Source organism: Salmo salar, unplaced genomic scaffold (genome assembly GCF_905237065.1).
Source record: "Salmo salar unplaced genomic scaffold, Ssal_v3.1, whole genome shotgun sequence".
NCBI lineage: Eukaryota > Metazoa > Chordata > Actinopteri > Salmoniformes > Salmonidae > Salmo > Salmo salar.
In genome coordinates this window covers 2,000-25,091 of record NW_025549717.1, presented here as the reverse complement: position 1 = coordinate 25,091, position 23,092 = coordinate 2,000, and the positions used below count along the sequence as shown (strand labels likewise).

Genomic DNA, 23,092 nt, shown 5'->3' with positions numbered 1-23,092 from the left:
GACCAACTTTCCAGGCCTCTCGTTCGGAATAGTTTTACCGAAGAAGACTCAAACCCTTTGTAAAGACTGTTGACATCTAGTGGAAGCCTTAGAAGTGCTAAATGAACTTGACTCACGGTGTGTTTCATAGGCAAAGTGTTGAAGGTGATTCCACAAATCAGATTTCCACTTCCTGCATGGAATCTTCTCAGGTTTTGGCCTGCCATATGAGTTCTGTTATACCTACAGACACCCTCTAAAACAGTTTTGAAACTTTAGAGTGTTTTCATCCAAATCGACTAATTATATGCATATTCTAAGTTACTGGGCAGGAGTAGTAACCAGATTCAATCGGTATGTTTTTTATCCGGCCGTCAAAATACTGCCCCTAGCCCCAACAGGTTTTAATGACACAATAAAATGGGTTGTAAAGCATTCTAGTTAAGTCTGTACATCAGTAATGTTTTCGCACATCAGTTCACCCAGGTTAATATGTCCATTTTTGATGTTGGAGGAGGCGTTTTGAACATTACAATCTCTCTCTTTCCACCTGTCTCCTTCCAGTTGTCAGCCCTGGAGGTTCTCTCCAAAGCAGACTGCAGAGCTGGTGGTGTTGCCTCTTCCTGGTCTTCTCCAGGGAGCATGTCATCATCAACACAGTGTTTGACTACCTGTCTAAGTCACCAAGGGAGAGGAAACTCCTTGAGTTCTTGTACCACCTCCAGGCTGTCTGTGTTGGTACGATCCCAAAGATTATTAGTAAACAAACTTGTAATGCTGTCTTTGAGAGATAACTGAAAAAACACTGCAGTCTTCCGATACAATATGGTGATGTTTAACCCGATCCTTAACTTCTATGTTAACTATCACCTCTCCCCAGACTCCAGTCGAGCTGCCCAGTTTACCAGACCATGTAAGTTAAACTTTAGACAATAGGTTGATTAGGCGATCCATGATATGCGGATCAAGCGATTACATACATTTTCTCTATATTCATGTAAAAAGATTAAATAGACAAATCTTTTAAATTACATTGTCTTTGTATTGGCTTTTCACAGTTTTGTGAGGCTGTACCAAGCCTGTCAGCGATTGCCTCAAGAGATGGAGCCAATCATCTGGGCCAGTGTTTATGACCCCACAGAATCTGCACCAATGGGTGAGCTAGGTGCACTGTCTTTTTCTCAAATCAGATTCTGTGATATAATTTGTTTTATTTTTTTACTCAATATTAATCTCGTATTTTGTTTTCATGTGAATAGATTGCTTGCTCTGGTACCAGTTAACCAACAGGTAAGTCAGTTCATGTCTCATTAAAATGTTTCAAGATTGTGAAAGAACATTGTTCTTTATGCTGTCTTCACCTGAACTTACAATAAGGGGGGGAATGGATAACCGTGTGATTAGTCTAAGAGACTTTCCTTAATGATTATTTTGTGTCTCTTGTTTTCCAGTGTCTAGTGTGATCGACAATGGTAAATTAAGTTTAGTAAACAACACCTTGATACTCCCTACCCTAATCTTTATGCTAGAACTGCACATTTAATCGCAATATCAAACGCCCTGTTTTCTTTTTTTTAATCTCTCTCAGTAACAAGAATCTGTCAGTGTTGATAGGTACAGTAAGATTATTCAGACTAGACAGGGGTTGCAAAATTCTTGTAACTTGTCCTAAAATTCCTCTCTACAAAAAAATTTTCCCTGGTTGGAGGATTTCAAGAATAAGGAGGAAATAATCAAGTTATCTGGAATCTTCCAACCTGTTTTTTGCTGAAAAACTGGGCATTTTGGGAAACTCCCCTGAAGTTTGCAAACCTGGTTGTCCAAGTGATTGAAACACACTGATCCTGATTGTGAGAGTTGGTTGTGAGTTTGACACTGATACTTCTGTCACCTGTGTTATAGTTCATCCCACAACAGCTCTTGGACTCTGGGATCTCAACGGGACGTCTATGTGACCCAGCATCAAACAATACGCTTGTCGCTCACAGGTACTGGGTTTAAAATGTCTTCTGACAATCATGTTTGTACTTATAGATTACTGGCTTTTGTGCTTTATAGCCTACGGCTTTCTGTATTACTAAGGTCACAGAAAAAAACTCAACTTAACATTTTGATTAATTAGAATCATTCATGGTGGTTAATGTTAAGTCCATGTTCTACCTCTTCAATAAAGCAAAAACATAGGGAAGGAGTGGGACTGCAACTGCCTCACTGCTTAAAGATGGACCAAAAATGTGCAACTGAAGTGTAGTCGCTAAAATACTTGTCTCTCCTTAGCTGAAAGACCTCACAGCTGAGAACCTGGTCACACTGCAAATGCAAACTATCAGAAAGAACAACACATACTCCAAAAGAGACCTGGAAGCTGTTCTTCACTAAAGCTTCTGCAGTTCTGGATCAGGCTCTTGTACTTCTCCCAACCAGGTAATTTTGTCTGATTCTGAAAACATTGTGGTTGTCTTTACCAATGTCGACGTAACCAATTTCTCAGCCCTAGAGTTTTCGAATAGAGCATAAAATGTAACAACTTTGTTCAAGGCCAGAAATAGTTTAGGGTTGGCCTAGTTTGAGGTTAAAGTTCAAGTAAGTATGTGGTGTATTGGGTCAGGGTTTGCCAAAGAATGGAAGTGACCAACCACATCTCTTCCTCCCCAGTCTGAGCCTGTGATTGGCCCAGCACTATCCCAGGTGCTGGATGTGATTGGAGAGATCAGGTCAACAGACTGACCGAGGATCAGCTGAGAGACAGTGTTGTCATCAGGAAGTTGTTCTCTGGGCATCTGAGACCGTTTCTGCCGTCTGCATCAGAAGGGGGTTTCTGCACGCCTCAGCAACAAGAATCTCAGCTGTGACTCTTACCAAGCTGTGTAAGTGGTTACTATTTGGGTTTATGACCTTAGTGTGTCAGGTCCTCAAAAGTTAGGTATTAGGTCCTCATAATGGAGGTATTAGGTCCTCATAATGGAGGTATTAGGTCCTCATAATGTTATGTCCCCTAAATGTTAGGGTCCTTATAACTCATCTACATTACTCACGTATCACTTTCTAGGGTGAAGGAGTTTGGAGCCCAGTTTGATCACACATGACCCTAGAGCAGCAGCGCTGGTTCTGAAGAAGCTGGTCATCCCCTTCCTGTCTCGACCCACAACAGGTAATCATCAGCTGATTGGATGTTTGTTTTTTTGAATAGTTCGTTTTAAAGTATATCACAATGTTTTTTCATTTATTTTTATTTTTATAGTTGGTGATGACATGTAATAACATTATACAATGTAGAACTGCAAATCTGTATAGGTTTAGACCAATCGCATGTTTGTGTTTTGATGGTTATGTCTGTATGTTAATAACCCTCTTCCCTCCAGACTCTGGCTGTGTGTCCAACTCTAACAGCAGTGTGGACTGGCTGCAGAAGAACTTGGGGCCATTCTCAGTTCTTGTGTCCCTCAGGGACCTGCTAGAATTCAACACAGACTTCTCCCGTACTCTCATTTTTCTGCCGACTACGCCACAATGATTATACGTAAATACTTGTCCTCATCAAGTATTGATAACCTTCTTGTCTCCTCTCTTCCAGTTGTCAGTCCTGGAGGTTCTCTCTCCAAAGCAGACAGCAGAGCTGGTGGTGTTGCCTCTTCCTGGTCTTCCAGGGAAAGCTGTCATCATCAACACAGTGTTTGACTACCTGTCTAAGTCACCAAAGGAGAGGAAACTCCCTGAGTTCCTGTACTACCCGTCAGGCTCTCTGAAGAGGTAACACTTTGTGCATTAGTAAACAAAAGTTCTAACTTGTACCTCAACTGATATTGATGCTTTATCTTGTTGTTATATTGATGAAGCCCTTTGATGTCCTTTTTCAGATGATGCTACCATGCGATAGCTTTAAGACCATGTAAGTGGATTCAACAGAAGTCTAACAATGAAGAGATAATTTATCTTCATGATCTTGAAAACCACAAATCACTACTACACTTTGACATATCTGTTGTCGTGTTGTCTCAGCTTTGAGCCGTCTGTACCAGGCCTTACCGTCTGTACCTCCAGAGATGGAACCAGTCATTCAGGCCATTATAGACAACCTGATGCAGACCGCTCCAGCAGGTCAGTCAGTCCTTCATTAACCACGTTGACTATTTTAACATGAATAGATTATTAAAACAATATATCAACTGACTATTTTTCAATGGGGTTTCTAATTTTTGTTGACAGATTGCTTGCCGATGAATATGAAGGTGAGAATGTATCTCTTTTTATTATTATATCTTTCATTGACTCTGCAATGAAGTAATGTAACTACTGTAATTGACTATTGTAATGAAGTAATGTAACTACAACAATGCGACTGTAGTGAAGTAATGTAACTACTGTAATTGACTACTGTAATGAAGTAATGTACCTACTGTAATTGACTACTGTAATGAAATGGCCTATTATTATTGATACCTTTGTAATATAAAATCTTCTGTCTTTTTTCAGTGTCCAATAACACCAGCGAACGTAATGTTTTCTCTGACAGCAACAACAGATTTGATACCTACTGTACCGTAAATATTGCTGCATGAGAGTCTAAAACTAAACATGTATTTCTCTTTTTCCCTCTGCAGATAGTAGAGTCTGAGAAGGAAATGCCAGGTAACAAGTTTATCACCTGTATCTAAGATCTACCTGGTCTTAATCCATTTAGTAGCCTCTTATGGTTATCAGTGATATGACCGCTTGTTCTATTTGATACTTCTACAGTGATTCACTACAAAGTTATTTGGCTGACATCAAATACAGCTGAACGTGCCCTGTAACTTTTCCCTGGAGGAGTACGCCTGTGCATCGGTGAGATTTTTCCACTATGGCCGTGATTCTAGTGTATGAGAGACAAAGAGATACTGTAGAGATACCAAGGTAGAGAAATCCTCTACATGTATTCATTCATTGACTCCATATCATGCTCTTCTCTCTCAAAGCTGACAAACTTCACTGCAGAACACCTGGTGTCTCTTCTGAAATGTAAACTGCCTGGCAACTCCTCTCACTCTAAAGAGACCTGGAAGGTTCTCCTCACCAAACTGACCTCTGTCTTAGACCAAGCTCTGGACATGTTCTCCAATATGGTGAGAATATAAATCAACCTTCCTTAACTCTGGTGATCAAGGTCAAGGTTGCAGTGTGTTGTTCTTTTTCTGAATGACCAATCACATCTCTTCCTCCCCAGTCCAAACCTGTGATTGGCCCTGCAGTATCCCAGGCACTGGATGTGATTGGAGAGATCCGGGTCAACAGGCTGACTGACGATTAGTTGAGAGACAGTGATGTCATCAGGAAGTGGTTCTCTGGGCTCTGAGACTGTTCCTGCCGCCTGCATCAGGAGGGTTTCTGCACTGCCTCAGCACCAAGAACCTCAGCTGTGACACGTATCAACAGATGTATGTTTTATAAACCGCCTCGTAACACTAGGTCCTCATAATTTAGGTCCTCGCGAACTATACATCATTTGACAGTGGTATATGTTTACAAGTTACATGTTAGTCATTTAGCAGACGCCTTATCCAGAGCGACTTACAGTAGTGAATGCATACATTAGATACATTTCATGCATTATTTTTGTTGTTGTACTGGCCCCCGTGGGAATCGAACCCACAACCCTGGCGTTGTACACACCATGCTGGCTGTTGCAAACACCATGCTCAAAGAATATTTGATATACCATGTCGTCTTGAAAATACCCCCGAGAGGGGGACTCTGTTGTCCCAGCAATTAGTAGCGGATATTGGTGCGTTCAGCTGACTGAGAGGAATCCAATACAATTTCCTGGATATTTCGAGGTCAAACACAAGGGGAGCAATCATGGGTTGGGGTCGGGGTTAACCCACCGTTAAGGACGTCGCACCCAGAAGGTTAAGCCACCAGAAATTATGCATTTTCTCAATGATATTTACCGCCCTAACACACCATTCGCTTTCATCAAGCTTTTTCATTCTCTATTTAAGAACATCTAGGGGTATCTGAAACACATGTCATATAAGTATTTGTTGAAACATTAGAAGTGTACCTTATTGCCATTACCTCAATGAAACACTAAATAATACATATGATATGTCAAATTGAGTAATGCCAAATTTCAGTCAGAAGGAAGTGTGGTTTAAAGTGTTGGAAATGCAGCAGAAAGTTATTGGAAAGGTCAGGAAAACATCAGGAAAGATCTTTAGGCAATAAATGTGCATGAACTTCTGTGTAGAAGAAAAGGTCATTATTGCTTTCAATTCATTATCTCCCGTCATTCTGAGCAGATTCTGTCGCAGCCGCCCCCTCCCCTTCTATCGAGTCCGGGTCAAACTGCTCAAACGCTAGAGCGACATTTCGAGGAAGATGCTCCCGGTAGAGGTCCCGCGGGTCCTCGTAGGCTAGAGGCTTAATGATTTATATTTCCTTTCTCACAGACTGAGGGAGTTCAGCAATCAAATCGACCAAATGGACCAGAAGAGACAAGAGCTGGTGGTCAAACACTTCATCCAGCCCCTTCCTGACCAAAAACTCCTCAGGTATGGAAGATGGCAACTAGAGTAAAAGCAGCAAACTGTTCCTCAACTTCATTTACTCTTTGACCCTAACCCATTGGTCTCCTCCCTCCAGACTCTGGCTGTGTGTCCAACTCTAACAGCAGTGTGGACTGGCTGCAGAAGAACTTGGGGCGGTTTTCAGTCCTGCTGTCCCTTAGCGACCTGTTGAAACTCAACACAGACTTCTCTCCGCTACGCCTCACTTTCTGCCGACTACGCCACTTGTTTATACATACATATATTTTATTAACCTGTCTCGGCCAGTGGGACGCTTACGTCCCACCCTAGTCAACAGCCATTGGAATCGCGTCGCGCGAAATACAAATTCTCATAAATGCTAAAACTTCAATTTCCAAACATATGACTATTTTACACCCTTTTATACATACACCTCTCCTGAATCGAACCACGCTGTCCGATTTCAAAAAGGCTTTACAGCAAAAGCAAAAACATTAGATTATGTTAGAGAGTACCCGCCAAAAAATAATCACACTGCCATTTTCAAAGCAACTAGCATGCATCACAAATACCCAAAACACAGCTAAATGCAGCACTAACCTTTGACAATCTTCATCAGATGACACTCCTAGAACATCATGTTACACAATACATGCATTTTTTGTTCGATAAAGTTCATATTTATACATAAAAACAGCATTTTCAGGCCGGACGCTCAGAAAATATTTTCCCCCAAATGCTTCCGGGAATCAGCGCTACAATTTACAAAATTACTATTCGAAAACATTGTTAAAATGTAATATCGTCATTCAAAGAATTATAGATTAACATCTCGTGAATGCGACCGCATTGCCAGATTTAAAAATAACTTTACTGGGAAATCACACTTTGCAATAAACGAGGTGCTATGCTCAGAAAAATAGGCTAGGAGATACGGGTTAGCGCCATCTTGGAACCATCTAAAATCAAATATACTATTGTAAATATTCCCATACCTTTGATTATCTTCATCATAAGGCACTTCCAGGAATCCCAGGTCCACAACAAATGTAGTTTTGTTCGAAAAAGCTAATAATTTATGTCCCAATAGCTCCTTCTTGTTAGCGCGTTCGAAGACACTCATAATGTACGAGGCGCCCTGGACTTGTCCTCACGAATGTGCAAATAAATTATATTTACATTCGCTCAAACATGTCAAACGCTGTATAACATAAATCTTTAGGGCCTTTTTCAATCAGAGCTTCAATAATATTCAAGGGGGACGATTGCATTGTCTTACTAAACGCTTCGAACGAGATACCCACGGGCGCCCCGCCATAGCAGTAATGGCCCTCCCCCATGACCAACTTTCCAGGCCTCTCGCTCGGTCAGTTTTACCGGAGAAGACTCAAACCACTTTGTAAAGACTGTTGACATCTAGTGGAAGCCTTAGGAAGTGCTAAATGAATCCTAACTCACGGTGTGTTTCATAGGCAAAGTGTTGAAGGTGATTCCACAAATCAGATTTCCACTTCCTGCATGGAATCTTCTCAGGTTTTGGCCTGCCATATGAGTTCTGTTATACCCACAGACACCATTCAAACAGTTTTAGAAACTTTAGAGTGTTTTCTATCCAAATCGACTAATTATATGCATATTCTAGTTACTGGGCAGGAGTAGTAACCAGATTCAATCGGGTATGTTTTTTATCCGCCGTGCAAATACTGCCCCTAGCCCCAACAGGTTTTAATGACACAATAAATGGGTTGTAAAGCATTCTAGTTAAGTCTGTACATCAGTAATGTTTTCGCACATCAGTTCACCCAGGTTAATATGTCCATTTTTGATGTTGGAGGAGTCGTTTTGAACATTACAACCTCTCTCTTTCCACCTGTCTCCTTCCAGTTGTCAGCCCTGGAGGTTCTCTCTCCAAAGCAGACTGCAGAGCTGGTGGTGTTGCCTCTTCCTGGTCTTCCAGGGAAAGATGTCACCATCAACACAGTGTTTGACTACCTGTTTAAGTCACCAAGGGAGAGGAAACTCCCTGAGTTCTTGTACCACCCTCCAGGCTGTCTGTGGTGGTAATGATCCCAAAGATTATTAGTAAACAAACTTGTAATGCTGTCTTTGAGATAACTGAAAAAACACTGCAGTCTTAAGGCCTCAATATGGTGATGTTAACTTCGATCCTTAACTTCTATGTTAACTTCTATCCTCTCCCCAGACTCCAGTCGGCTGCCCAGTTTACCAGACCATGTAAGTCAAACTTTAGACAATAGGTTGATTAGGCGATCCATGATATGCGGACAAGTGATTACATACATTTTCTCTATATTCATGTAAAAAGATTAAATAGACGAATCTTTTAAATTACATTGTCTTTGTATTGGCTTTTCACAGTTTTGTGAGGCTGTACCAAGCATGTCAGCATTGCCTCAAGAGATGGAGCCAATCATCTGGGCCAGTGCTTATACCTCACAGAATCTGGCACCAATGGGTGAGTCAGGTGCACTGTCTTTTTCTCGAATCAGATTCCAGATATAATTTGTTTTATTTTTTTACCCAATTTAATCTCTATGTATTTTGTTTTCATGTGAACAGATTGTGCTCTGGTACCAGTTAACCAACAGGTAAGTCAGTTCATGTCTCATTAAAATGTTTCAAGATTGTGAAAGAACATTGTTCTTTATGCTTCTTATATTACCCTGAACTTACAATAGGGGGGAATGGACAACCGCGTGACTAGTCTAAGAGACTTTCCTTAATGATTATTTTGCGTCTCTTGTTTTCCAGTGTCCAGTGTCATCGCACAATGGTAAATTAAGTTTAGTAAACAACACCTTGATACTGTACCCTACCCTAATCTTTTATCCTAGAACTGCACATTAATCCAATATCAAACGCCCGTTTTCTTTTTTTATCTCTCTCAGCAACAAGAATCTGTGCCAGTGTTGACAGGTACAGTAAGACGCTATTCAGACTAGACTAGGGGTTGCAAAATTCTTGTAACTGTCCCAAAATTCATATATATATAATTTTTTTCCTGGTTGGAGGATTTCAAGAATAAGGAGGAAATAGTCAAGTTATCTGGAATCTTCCAACCTGTTTTTCTGAAAACTGGGCATTTTGGGAAACTCCCCGAAGTTTGCAAACCTGGTCCATCCAAGTGATTGAAACACACTGATCCTGATTGTGAGAGTTGGTTGTGAGTTTGACACTGATACTTCTGTCTTACCTGTGTTATAGTTCATCTCTACAACAGCTCTTGGACTCTGGGATCTCAACGACGCCCATGTGACTTCAGCATCAAAACAATACGCCTGCTCACAGGTATGGGTTTAAATGTCTTCAGACAATCATGTTTGTACTTATAGATTACTGGCTTTGTGCTTATAGCCTACGGCTTTCTGTCTTTACGAGTCACAGAAAAAAACCCAACTTAACATTTTGATTAATTAGAATCATTCACTGGTGGTTAATGTTAAGTCCATGTTCTACCTCTTCAATAAAGCAAAAACATAGGGAAGGAGTGGGACTGCAACTGCCTCACTGCTTAAAGATGGACCAAAAATGTGCAACTGAAGTAGTAATAGTCGCTAAAATACTTGTCTCTCCTTCAGCTGGAAAGACCTCACAGCTGAGAACCTGGTCACACTGCTGAAATGTAAACTATCAGAGAACAACACATACTCCAAAGAGACCTGGAAGCTGTTCCTCACTAAAGCTTCTGCAGCTCTGGATCAGGCTCTTGTACTTCTCTCCAACCAGGTACGCCTGATTCTGAAAACATTGTGGTTGTCCTTACCAATGTCGACGTAACCAATTTCTCAGCCCTAGAGTTTTCGGAATAGAGCATAAAAATGTAACAACTTTGTTCAAGGCCAGGAATAGTTTAGGGTTGGCCTAGTTTGAGGTTAAAGTTCAAGTAAGTATGTGGGTGTATTGGGTCAGGGGTTTGCCAAAGCATGAAGTGACCAACCACATCTCTTCCTCCCCAGTCTGAGCTCAGTGATTGGCCCAGCACCATCCCAGGTGCTGGATGTGATTGGAGAGATCAGGGCCAACAGACTGACTGAGGATCAGCTGAGAGACAGTGCGCACGAAGTTGTTCTCTGGGCGTCTGAGACCGTTTGCCGCCTGCATCAGAAGGGTTTCTGCACTGCCTCAGCACCAAGAACCTCAGCTGTGACTCTTACCAAGCTGTGAAGTGGTTACCATTTGGGTTTATGACCCTAGTGTGTCAGGTCCCACAAAGTTAGGTATTAGGGTCCTCATAATGGAGGTATTAGGTCCTCATAATGGAGGTATTAGGTCCCCATAATGTTATGTCCCCTAAATGTTAGGTCCTTATAACTCATACACATTACTCACGTATCACTTTCAGGGTGAAGGAGCTTGGAGCCCAGTTTGACCACATGACCCCAGAGCAGCAGCAGCTGGTTCTGAAGAAGCTGGTCATCCCCCTCCTGTCTCGACCCACAACAGGTAATCATCAGCTGATTGATGTTTGTTTTTTTGAATAGTTCGCTTTAAAGTATATCACAATGTTTTTTCATTTATTTTTATTTTTATAGTTGGTGATGACATGTAATAACATTATACAATGTAGAACTGCAAATCTGTATAGGTTTAGACCAATCGCATGTTTGTGTTTTGATGGTTATGTCTGTATGTTAATAACCCTCTTCCCTCCAGACTCTGGCTGTGTGTCCAACTCTAACAGCAGTGTGGACTGGCTGCAGAAGAACTTGGGGCCATTCTCAGTTCTTGTGTCCCTCAGGGACCTGCTAGAATTCAACACAGACTTCTCTCCTGTATCGCCTCATTTTTCTGCCGACACGCCACAATGATTATACGTAAACACTTGTCCTCATCAAGTATTGATAACCTTCTTGTCTCCTCTCTTCCAGTTGTCAGTCCCGGAGGTTCTCTCCAAAGCAGACAGCAGAGCTGGTGGTGCTGCCTCTTCCTGGTCTTCCAGGGAAAGCTGTCATCATCAACACAGTGTTTGACTACCTGTCTAAGTCACTAAAGGAGAGGAAACTCCCTGAGTTCCTGTACTACCTCGTCAGGCTCTCTGAAGAGGTAACACTTTGTGCATTAGTAAACAAAAGTTCTAACTTGTACCTCAACTGATATTGATGCTTTATCTTGTTGTTATATTGATGAAGCCCTTTGATGTCCTTTTTCAGATGATGCTACCAGCGATAGCTTTAAGACCATGTAAGTGGATTCAACAGAAGTCTAACAATGAAGAGATAATTTATCTTCATGATCTTGTAAAACCACAAATCACTACTACACTTTGACATATCTGTTGTCTGTGTCTGTCTCAGCTTTGAGCTGCCTGTACCAGGCCCTACCGTCTGTACCTCCAGAGATGGAACCAGTCATTCAGGCCATTATAGACAACCTGATGCAGACCGCCCAGCAGGTCAGTCGCCCTTCATTAACCACGCTGACTATTTTTAACATGAATAAGATTATTAAAACAATATATCAACTGACTATTTTTCAATGGGGTTTCTAATTTTTGTTGACAGATTGCTTGCCGAGAATATGAAGGTGAGAATGTATCTCTTTTTATAATTATATCTTTCATTGACTACCGCAATGAAGTAATGTAACTACTGTAATTGACTATTGTAATGAAGTAATGTAACGACACTAATTGACGACTGTAGTGAAGTAATGTAACTACTGTAATTGACTACTGTAATGAAGTAATGTACCTACTGTAATTGACTACTGTAATGAAATGGCCTATTATTATTGATACCTTTGTAATATAAAATCTTCTGTCTTTTTCAGTGTCCAACAACACCAGCGAACGGTAAGTGTTTTCTCTGACAGCAACAACAGATTTGATACCTACTGTACCGTAAATATTGCTGCATGAGTCTAAAACTAAACATGTATTTCTCTTTTCTCCTGGTCATCTGCAGTTAGCAGAGTCTGTGAAGGAAATGCCAGGTAACAAGTTTATCACCTGTATCTAAGATCTACCTGGTCTTAATCCATTTAGTAGCCTCTTATGGTTATCAGTGATATGGACCGCTTGTTCTATTTGATACTTCTACAGTGATTCACTACAAAGTTATTTGGCGACATCAAATACAGCCGAACGTGCCCTGTAACTTTTCCCTGGAGGAGTATGCCTGTGCATCGGTGAGATTTTTCCACTATGGCCGTGATTCTAGTGTATGAGAGACAAAGAGATACTGTAGAGATACCAAGGTAGAGAAATCCTCTACATGTATTCATTCATTGACTCCATATCATCTGCGCTTCTCTCTCAAAGCTGACAAACTTCACTGCAGAACACCTGGTGTCTCTTCTGAAATGTAAACTGCCTGGCAACCCTCTCACTCTAAAGAGACCTGAAGGTTCTCCTCACCAAACTGACCTCTGTCTTAGACCAAGCTCTGGACATGTTCTCCAATATGGTGAGAATATAAACCAACCTTCCTAACTCTGGGTGATCAAGGTCAAGGTTGCAGTGTGTTGTTCTTTTTCTGAATGACCAATCACATCTCTTCCTCCCCAGTCCAAACCTGTGATTGGCCCCGCAGTATCCCAGGCACTGGATGTGATTGGAGAGATCCGGTCAACAGGCTGACTGACGATCAGCTGAGAGACAGTGATGTCATCAGGAAGTGGTTCTCTGGGCTGCCTGAGACTGTTCCCGCCGCCTGCATCAGGAGGGTTTCTGCACTGCCTCAGCACCAAGAACCCCAGCTGTGACACGCATCAACAGATGTATGTTTTATAACCGCCTCGTAACACTAGGTCCCATAATTTAGGTCCCCATGAACTATACATCATTTGACAGTGGTATATGTTTACAAGTTACATGTTAGTTTATTTAGCAGACGCTCTTATCCAGAGCGACTACAGTAGTGAATGCATACATTAGATACATTTCATGCATTATTTTTGTTGTTGTACTGGCCCCCGTGGGAATCTAACCCACAACCCTGGCGCTTGTACACACCATGCTGGCGCTGCAAAACACCATGCTCAAAGAATATTTGATATACCATGTTGTTTTGAAAATACCCCCCGAGAGGGGACTCTGTTTGTCCCAGCAATTAGTAGCGGATATTGGTGAGTTCAGCTGACTGAGAGGAATCCAATACAATTTCCTGGATATTTCGAGGTCAAACACAAGGGGGAGCAATTATGGGTTGGGGTCAGGGGTTAACCCACCGCTAAGGACGCCGCACCCAGAAGGTTAAGCCACTAGAAATGATGCGTTTCTCAATGATATTTACGCCCTAACACATCATTCGCTTTCATCAAGCTTTTCATTCTCTATTTAAGAACATCTAGGGGTATCTGAAACACATGTCAAATAAGTATTTGCTGAAACAATAGAAGTGTACCTTATTGCCATTACCTCAATGAAAGCACTAAATAATACATATGATATGTCAAATTGAGTAATGCCAAATTTCAGTCAGAAGGAAGTGTGGTTTAAAGTGTTGGAAATGCAGCAGAAAGTTATTGGAAAGGTCAGGAAAACATCAGGAAAGATCTTTAGGCAATAAATGTGCATGAACTTCTGTGTAGAAGAAAAGGTCATTATTGCTTTCAATTCATTATCTCCTGTCATTCTGAGCAGATTCTGTCGCAGTCGCCCTCTCCCTTCTATCGAGTCTGGGTCAAACTGTTCAAACGCTAGAGCGACATTTCTAGGAAGATGCTCCCGGTAGAGGTCCCGCGTGTCCTCGTAGCTAGAGGCTTAATGATTTATATTTCCATTCTCACAGACTGAGGGAGTTCAGCAATCAACCCGACCAAATGGGACCAGAAGAGACAAGAGCTGGTGGTCAAATACTTCATCCAGCCCTTCCTGACCAAAAACTCCTCAGGTATGGAAGATGGCAACTAGAGTAAAAGCAGCAAACTGTTCCTCAACTTCATTTAGTCTTTGACCCTAACCCATTGGTCTCCTCCCTCCAGACTCTGGCTGTGTGTCCAACCTAACAGCAGTGTGGACTGGCTGCAGAAGAACTTGGGGGGTTTTCAGTCCTGCTGTCCCTTAGCGACCTGTTGAAACTCAACACAGACTTCTCTCCGCTACGCCTCACTTTCTGCCGACTACGCCACTTTGTTTATACATACATATATTTTATTAACCTGTCTGGGCCAGTGGGACGCTTAACGCCCCACCCCAGTCAACAGCCATTGAAATCGCGGGCCGCGCAAATACAAATTCCTCATAAATGCTATAACTTCAATTTCTCAAACATATGACTATTTTACACCATTTTATACATACACCTCTCCTGAATCGAACCACGTTGTCCGATTTCAAAAAGGCTTTACAGCAAAAGCAAAACATTAGATTATGTTAGGAGAGCACCCTGCCAAAAATAATCACACTGCCATTTTCAAAGCAACTAGCATGCATCACAAATACCCAAAACACAGCTAAATGCAGCACTAACCTTTGACAATCTTCATCAGATGACACTCCTAGGACATCATGTTACACAATACATGCATTTTTTGTTCGATAAAGTTCATATTTATACATAAAAACAGCATTTTACATCGGCGCGTGACGCTCAGAAAATATTTTCCCTCAAATGCTTCTGTGAATCAGCGCTACAATTTACAAAATTACGATTCAAAACATTGTTAAAATGTAATATTGTCAATCAAAGAATTATAGATTAACATTTCGTGAATGCGACCGCATTGCCAGATTTAAAAATAACTTTACTGGGAAATCACACTTTGCAATAAACGAGGTGCTAATGCTCAGAAAAATAGGCTAGGAGATACAGGTTAGCGCCATCTTGGAACCATCTAAAATCAAATATAGTATTGTAAATATTCCCTTACCTTTGATTATCTTCATCATAAGGCACTTCCAGGAATCCCAGGTCCACAACAACCTGTAGTTTTGTTCGAAAAAGTTAATAATTTATGTCCCAATAGCTCCTTCTTGTTAGCGCGTTCGAAGACTACTCATAATGTACGAGGCGCGCCGGACTTGTCATCACGAATGTGCAAAAATATATATTTACATTCGTTCAAACATGCCAAACGTTGTATAACATAAATCTTTAGGGCCTTTTTCAATCAGAGCTTCAATAATATTCAAGGCGGACGATTGCATTGTCTTACTAAACGCTTCGAACGAGAGGGTACCCCGGGCGCCCAAGGCCATAGTAGTAATGGCCCTCCCCCATGACCAACTTTCCAGGCCTCTCGCTCGGTCAGTTTTTAACGGAGAAGACTCAAACCACTTTGTAAAGACTGCTGACATCTAGTGGAAGCCTTAGGAAGTGCTAAATGAATCCTAACTCACGGTGTGTTTCATAGGCAAAGTGTTGAAGGTGATTCCACAAATCAGATTTCCACTTCCTGCATGGAATCTTCTCAGGTTTTGGCCTGCCATATGAGTTCTGTTATACCCACAGACACCATCAAACAGTTTTAAAACTTTAGGGTGTTTTCTATCCAAATCGACTAATTATATGCATATTCGAGTTACGGGCAGGAGTAGTAACCAGATTCAATCGGGTATGTTTTTTATCCGCCGTCAAATACTGCCCCTAGCCCCAACAGGTTTTAATGACACAATAAATGGGTTGTAAAGCATTCTAGTTAAGTCTGTACATCAGTAATGTTTTCGCACATCAGTTCACCCAGGTTAATATGTCCATTTTTGATGTTGGAGGAGGCGTTTTGAACATTACAATCTCTCTTCCACCTGTTCCTTCCAGTTGTCAGCCCTGGAGGTTCTCTCTCCAAAGCAGACTGCAGAGCTGGTGGTGTTGCCTCTTCCTGGTCTTCCAGGGAAAGATGTCATCATCAACACAGTGTTTGGACTACCTGTCTAAGTCACCAAGGGAGAGAAACTCCCTGAGTTCTTGTACCACCTCTCCAGGCTGTCTGTGGTGGTAATGATCCCAAAGATTATTAGTAAACAAACTTGTAATGCTGTCTTGAGATAACTGAAAAAACACTGCAGTCTTGCCTCAATATGGTGATGTTAACTTCGATCCTTAACTTCTATGTTAACTTCTATCCTCTCCCCAGACTCCAGTCGGCTGCCCAGTTTACCAGACCATGTAAGTCAAACTTTAGACAATAGGTTGATTAGGCGATCCATGATATGCGGATCAAGTGATTACATACATTTTCTCTATATTCATGTAAAAAAGATTAAATAGACAAATCTTTTAAATTACATTGTCTTTGTATTGGCTTTTCACAGTTTTGTGAGGCTGTACCAAGCCATGTCAGCATTGCCTCAAGAGATGGAGCCAATCATCTGGGCCAGTGTTTATGACCTCACAGAATCTGCACCAATGGGTGAGTCAGGTGCACTGTCTTTTTCTCGAATCAGATTCCAGATATAATTTGTTTTATTTTTTTACTCAATTTAATCTCTATGTATTTTGTTTTCATGTGAACAGATTGTGCTCTGGGTACCAGTTAACCAACAGGTAAGTCAGTTCATGTCTCATTAAAATGTTTCAAGATTGTGAAAGAACATTGTTCTTTATGCTTCTTATATTACCCTGAACTTACAATAGGGGGAATGGACAACCGTGTGACTAGTCTAAGAGACTTTCCTTAATGATTATTTTGTGTCTCTTGTTTTCCAGTGTCCAGTGTCATCGCACAATGGTAAATTAAGTTTAGTAAACAACACCTTGATACTGTACCCCACCCTAATCTTTATCCTAGAACTGCACATTTAATCGAATATCAAACGCCCTGTTTTCTTTTTTAAATCTCTCTCAGCAACAAGAATCTGTGCCAGTGTTGACAGGTACAGTAAGACGTTATTCAGACTAGACTAGGGGTTGCAAAATTCTTGTAACTGTCCCAAAATTCATATATATATAATTTTTTTCCTGGTTGGAGGATTTCAAGAATAAGGAGGAAATAATCTAGTTATCTGGAATCTTCCAACCTGTTTTTCTAAAAACAGGGCATTTTGGGAAACTCCTGAAGTTTGCAAACCTGGTCCATCCAAGTGATTGAAACACACTGATCCTGATTGTGAGAGTTGGTTGTGAGTTTGACACTGATACTTCTGTCCTACCTGTGTTTTAGTTCATCTTACAACAGCTTTGGACTCTGGGATCTCAACGGGACGCCTATGTGACTTCAGCATCAAACAATACGCCTGCTCACAGGTATGGGTTTAAATGTCTTCAGACAATCATGTTTGTACTTATAGATTACTGGCTTTGTGTTTATAGCCTACGGCTTTCTGTATTTACGGAGTCACAGAAAAAACTCAACTTAACATTTTGATTAATTAGAATCATTCACTGGTGGTTAATGTAAGTCCATGTTCTACCTCTTCAATAAAGCAAAAACATAGGGAAGGAGTGGGACTGCAACTGCCTCACTGCTTAAAGATGGACCAAAAATGGGCAACTGAAGTAGTAATAGTTGCTAAAATACTTGTCTCTCCTCAGCTGAAAGACCTCACAGCTGAGAACCTGGTCACACTGCTGAAACGTAAACTATCAGAGAACAACACATACCCAAAGAGACCCGGAAGCTGCTCTTCACTAAAGCTTCTGCAGTTCTGGATCAGGCTCTTGTACTTCTCTCCAACCAGGTACGCCTGATTCTGAAAACATTGTGGTTGTCCTCACCAATGTCGACTAACCAATTTCTCAGCCCTAGAGTTTTCGGAATAGAGCATAAAAATGTAACAACTTTGTTCAAGGCCAGGAATAGTTTAGGGTTGGCCTAGTTTGAGGTTAAAGTTCAAGCAAGTATGTGGTGTATTGGGTCAGGGCTTGCCAAAGCATGAAGTGACCAACCACATCTCTTCCTCCCCCAGTCTGAGCCTGTGATTGGCCCTGCAGCATCCCAGGCACTGGATGTGATTGGAGAGATCAGGGTCAACAGACTGACTGGAGGATCAGCTGAGAGACAGTGTTGTCATCAGGAAGTGGTTCTCTGGGCCCTGAGACTGTTCCCGCCGTCTGCATCAGGAGGGTTTCTGCACCGCCTCAGCACCAAGAACCCCAGCTGTGACACGTATCAACAGATGTATGTTTTATAACCGCCTCGTAACACTAGGTCCTCATAGGTTAGGTCCTCATGAACTATACATCATTTGACAGTGGTATATGTTTACAAGTTACATGTTAGTCATTTAGCAGACGCCTTATCCAGAGCGACTTACAGTAGTGAATGCCTACATTAGATACATTTCATGCATTTTTCTTTTTTGTACTGCCGTGGAATCGAACCCACAACCCTGGCGCTGTACACACCATGCTGGCGCTGCAAACACCATGCTCAAAGAATATTTGATATACCATGTCGTCTTGAAAATACCCCTCGAGAGGGACTCTGTTTGTCCCAGCAATTAGTAGCGGATATTGCTGCGCTCAGCTGACTGAGAGGAATCCAATACAATTTCCTGGATATTTCTAGGTCAAACACAAGGGGGAGCAATCATGGGTTGGGGTCAGTTAACCCACCGCTAAGGACGCCGCACCCAGAAGGTTAAGCCACTATAAATTATGCGCTTTCTCAATGATATTTACCGCCCTAACACATCATTCGCTTTCATCAGCTTTTTCATTCTCTATTTAAGAACATCTAGGGGTATCTGAAACACATGTCAAATAAGTATTTGTTGAAACAATAGAAGTGTAACCTTAATACCATTACCTCAATGAAAGCACTAAATAATACATATGATATGTCAAATTGAGTAATGCCAAATTTCAGTCAGAAGGAAGTGTGGTTTAAAGTGTTGGAAATGCAGCAGAAAGTTATTGGAAAGGTCAGGAAAACATCAGGAAAGATCTTTAGGCAATAAATGTGCATGAACTTCTGTGTAGAAGAAAAGGTCATGATTGCTTTCAATTCATTATCTCCCGTCATTCTGAGCAGATTCTGTCGCAGTCGCCCTCTCCCTTCTATCGAGTCCGGTCAAACTGTTCAAACGCTAGAGCACATTTCTAGGAAGATGTTCTCGGTAGAGGTCCCGCAGTCTCGTAGCTAGAGGCTTAATGATTTATATTTCCTTTCTCACAGACTGAGGGAGTTCAGCAATCAATTTGACCAAATGGACCAGAAGAGACAAGAGCTGGTGGTCAAATACTTCATCCAGCCCTTCCTGACCAAAAACTCCTCAGGTATGGAAGATAGCAACTAGAGTAAAAGCAGCAAACCGTTCCTCAACTTCATTTAGTCTTTGACCCTAACCCATGGTCTCCTCCCTCCAGACTCTGGCTGTGTGTCCAACTCTAACAGCAGTGTGGACTGGCTGCAGAAGAACTTGGGGCGGTTTTCAGTCCTGCTGTCCCTTAGCGACCTGCTGAAACCAACACAGACTTCTCTCCGTTACGTTCTCACTTTCTGCCACTACGCCACTTTGTTTATACATACATATATTTTATTAACCTGTTTCGGCCAGTGGGACGCTTAGGGCGCCCACCCCAGTCAACAGCCATTGGAATCCGCCACGCGAAATACAAATTCCTCATAAATGCTATAACTTCAATTTCCAAACATATGACTATTTTACACCATTTTATACATACACCTCTCCTGAATCGAACACGTTGTCCGATTTCAAAAAGGCTTTACAGCAAAAGCAAAACATTAGATTATGTTAGGAGAGTACCCTGCCAAAAATAATCACACTGCCATTTTCAAAGCAACCAGCATGCATCACAAATACCCAAAACACAGCTAAATGCAGCACTAACCTTTGACAATCTTCATCAGATGACACTCCTAGACATCATGTTACACAATACATGCATTTTTTGTTCGATAAAGTTCATATTTATACATAAAAACAGCATTTTACATCGGCGCGTGACGCTCAGAAAATATTTTCCTCAAATGCTTCCGTGACACAGCGCCCACAATTTACAAAATTACTATTCAAAACATTGTTAAAATGTAATATTGTCATTCAAAGAATTATAGATTAACATCTCGTGAATGCGACCGCATTGCCAGATTTAAAAATAACTTTACTGGGAAATCACACTTTGCAATAAACGAGGTCAATGCTCAGAAAAATAGGCTAGGAGATACAGGTTCGCGCCATCTTGGAACCATCTAAAATCAAATATACTATTGTAAATATTCCCTTACCTTTGATTATCTTCACCATAAGGCACTTCCAGGAATCCCAGGTCCACAAACAAATGTAGTTTTGTTCGAAAAAGTTAATAATTTATGTCCCAATAGCTCTTTCTTGTTAGCGGCTCCGAAGACTACCCATAATGTACGAGGCGCGCCGGACTTGTCATCACAAATGTGCAAAAAATATATATTTACATCCGCTCAAACATGTCAAACGTTGTATAACATAAATCTTTAGGCCCTTTTTCAATCAGAGCTTCAATAATATTCAAGGCGGACGATTGCATTGTCTTACTAAACGCTTCGAACGAGAGGTACCCACGGCGCCCGCGATCATAGTAGTAATGGCCCTCCCCATGACCAACTTTCCAGGCCTCTCGCTCGTCAGTTACCGGAGAAGACTCAAACCCCTTTGTAAAGACTGTTGACATCTAGTGGAAGCCTTAGGAAGTGCTAAATGAATCCTAACTCACGGTGTGTTTCATAGGCAAAGTGTTGAAGGTGATTCCACAAATCAGATTTCCACTTCCTGCATGGAATCTTCTCAGGTTTTGGCCCGCCATATGAGTTCTGTTATACTCACAGACACCATTCAAACAGTTTTAGAAACTTTAGAGTGTTTTCTATCCAAACCGACTAATTATATGCATATTCTAGTTACTGGGCAGGAGTATAACCAGATTCAATCGCGTATGTTTTTTATCCGGCCCAAATACTGCCCCCACCCCAACAGGTTTTAATGACACAATAAATGGGTTGTAAAGCATTCTAGTTAAGTCTGTACATCAGTAATGTTTTCGCACATCAGTTCACCCAGGTTAATATGTCCATTTTTGATGTTGGAGGAGGCGTTTTGAACATTACAATCTCTCTCTTTCCACCTGTCTCCTTCCAGTTGTCAGCCCTGGAGGTTCTCTCTCCAAAGCAGACTGCAGAGCTGGTGGTGTTGCCTCTTCCTGGTCTTCCAGGGAAAGATGTCATCATCAACACAGTGTTTGACTACCTGTCTAAGTCACCAAGGGAGAGGAAACTCCCTGAGTTCTTGTACCACCTCTCCAGGCTGTCTGTGGTGGTAATGATCCCAAAGATTATTAGTAAAACAAACTTGTAATGCTGTCTTTGAGATAACTGAAAAAACACTGCAGTCTTGCCTCAATATGGTGATGTTAACTTCGATCCTTAACTTCTATGTTAACTTTATCCTCTCCCCAGACTCCAGTCGGCTGCCCAGTTTACCATGACCATGTAAGTCAAAACTTTAGACAATAGGTTGATTAGGCGATCCATGATATGCGGATCAAGTGATTACATACATTTTCTCTATATTCATGTAAAAAGATTAAATAGACAAATCTTTTAAATTACATTGTTTTGTATTGGCTTTTCACAGTTTTGTGAGGCTGTACCAAGCCATGTCAGCATTGCCTCAAGAGATGGAGCCAATCATCTGGGCCAGTGTTTATGACCTCACAGAATCTGCACCAATGGGTGAGTCAGGTGCACTGTCTTTTCTCGAATCAGATTCCAGATATAATTTGTTTTATTTTTTACCCAATTTAATCTCTATGTATTTTGTTTTCATGTGAACAGATTGTGCTCTGGGTACCAGTTAACCAACAGGTAAGTCAGTTCATGTCTCATTAAAATGTTTCAAGATTGCGAAAGAACATTGTTCTTTATGCTTCTTATATTACCCGAACACAATAGGGGGAATGGACAACCGTGTGACTAGTCTAAGAGACTTTCCTTAATGATTATTTTGTGTCCCTTGTTTTCCAGTGTCCAGTGTCATCGCACAATGGTAAATTAAGCTTAGTAAACAACACCTGATACTGTACCCCAACCTAATCTTTATCCTAGAACTGCACATTTAATCTAATATCAAACGCCTTTTTCTTTTTTTATTTCTCTCAGCAACAAGAATCTGTGCCAGTGTTGACAGGTACAGTAAGACGTTATTCAGACTAGACTAGGGTTGCAAAATTCTTGTAACTGTCCCAAAATTCATATATATACAATTTTTTTCCTGGTTGGAGGATTTCAAGAATAAGGAGGAAATAATCAAGTTATCTGGAATCTTCCAACCTGTTTTTCTGAAAAACTGGGCATTTTGGGAAACTCCCTGAAGTTTGCAAACCTGGTCCATCCAAGTGATTGAAACACACTGATCCTGATTGTGAGAGTTGGTTGTGAGTTTGACACTGATACTTCTGTCTTACCTGTGTTATAGTTCATCTCTACAACAGCTCTTGGACTCTGGGATCCACGGGATGTACCAGCATCAAACAATACGCCTGCTCACAGGTATGGGCTTAAAATGTCTTCAGACAATCATGTTTGTACTTATAGATTACTGCTTTGTGCTTATAGCCCACGGCTTTCTGTATTTACGCAGTCACAGAAAAAACTCAACTTAACATTTTGATTAATTAGAATCATTCACTGGTGGTTAATGTTAAGTCCATGTTCTACCTTCTTCAATAAAGCAAAAACATAGGGAAGGGGAGTGGGACTGCAACCGCCAC

The 23,092-nt window shown here is 41.3% G+C and overlaps 6 long non-coding RNA genes across 8 annotated transcripts; all 6 read left to right on the top strand.

The window, feature by feature from the left end:
- The first annotated feature begins 3,986 nt into the window (after positions 1-3,986).
- Positions 3,987-4,475, top strand: LOC123738729 (uncharacterized). Its single transcript, XR_006767524.1, has 3 exons — positions 3,987-4,077; positions 4,186-4,208; positions 4,453-4,475. It is a non-coding gene; the product is annotated as an uncharacterized lncRNA (long non-coding RNA).
- Positions 4,476-5,311: 836 nt separating this feature from the next.
- LOC123738727 (uncharacterized) lies at positions 5,312-19,785 on the top strand. 2 transcript variants are annotated; one of them, XR_006767522.1, is made up of 3 exons: positions 5,312-5,393; positions 19,503-19,603; positions 19,694-19,785. It is a non-coding gene; the product is annotated as an uncharacterized lncRNA (long non-coding RNA). The 2 variants fall into 2 exon arrangements; XR_006767521.1 differs by lacking the exon at positions 5,312-5,393 and adding an exon at positions 18,441-18,503.
- LOC123738728 (uncharacterized) lies at positions 8,952-9,750 on the top strand. The gene is made up of 5 exons (XR_006767523.1): positions 8,952-8,961; positions 9,066-9,094; positions 9,258-9,279; positions 9,395-9,422; positions 9,711-9,750. It is a non-coding gene; the product is annotated as an uncharacterized lncRNA (long non-coding RNA).
- On the top strand, positions 10,890-16,301 carry LOC123738731 (uncharacterized). 2 transcript variants are annotated; one of them, XR_006767526.1, is made up of 3 exons: positions 10,890-10,949; positions 11,160-11,278; positions 16,205-16,301. It is a non-coding gene; the product is annotated as an uncharacterized lncRNA (long non-coding RNA). The 2 variants fall into 2 exon arrangements; XR_006767527.1 differs by lacking the exon at positions 16,205-16,301 and adding an exon at positions 11,375-11,397.
- On the top strand, positions 16,336-16,912 carry LOC123738726 (uncharacterized). Its single transcript, XR_006767520.1, has 4 exons — positions 16,336-16,381; positions 16,521-16,552; positions 16,699-16,796; positions 16,901-16,912. It is a non-coding gene; the product is annotated as an uncharacterized lncRNA (long non-coding RNA).
- A 2,383-nt stretch (positions 19,786-22,168) lies between the features above and the next one.
- LOC123738730 (uncharacterized) lies at positions 22,169-22,831 on the top strand. The gene is made up of 4 exons (XR_006767525.1): positions 22,169-22,187; positions 22,347-22,368; positions 22,482-22,509; positions 22,798-22,831. It is a non-coding gene; the product is annotated as an uncharacterized lncRNA (long non-coding RNA).
- Positions 22,832-23,092: the final 261 nt, after the last annotated feature.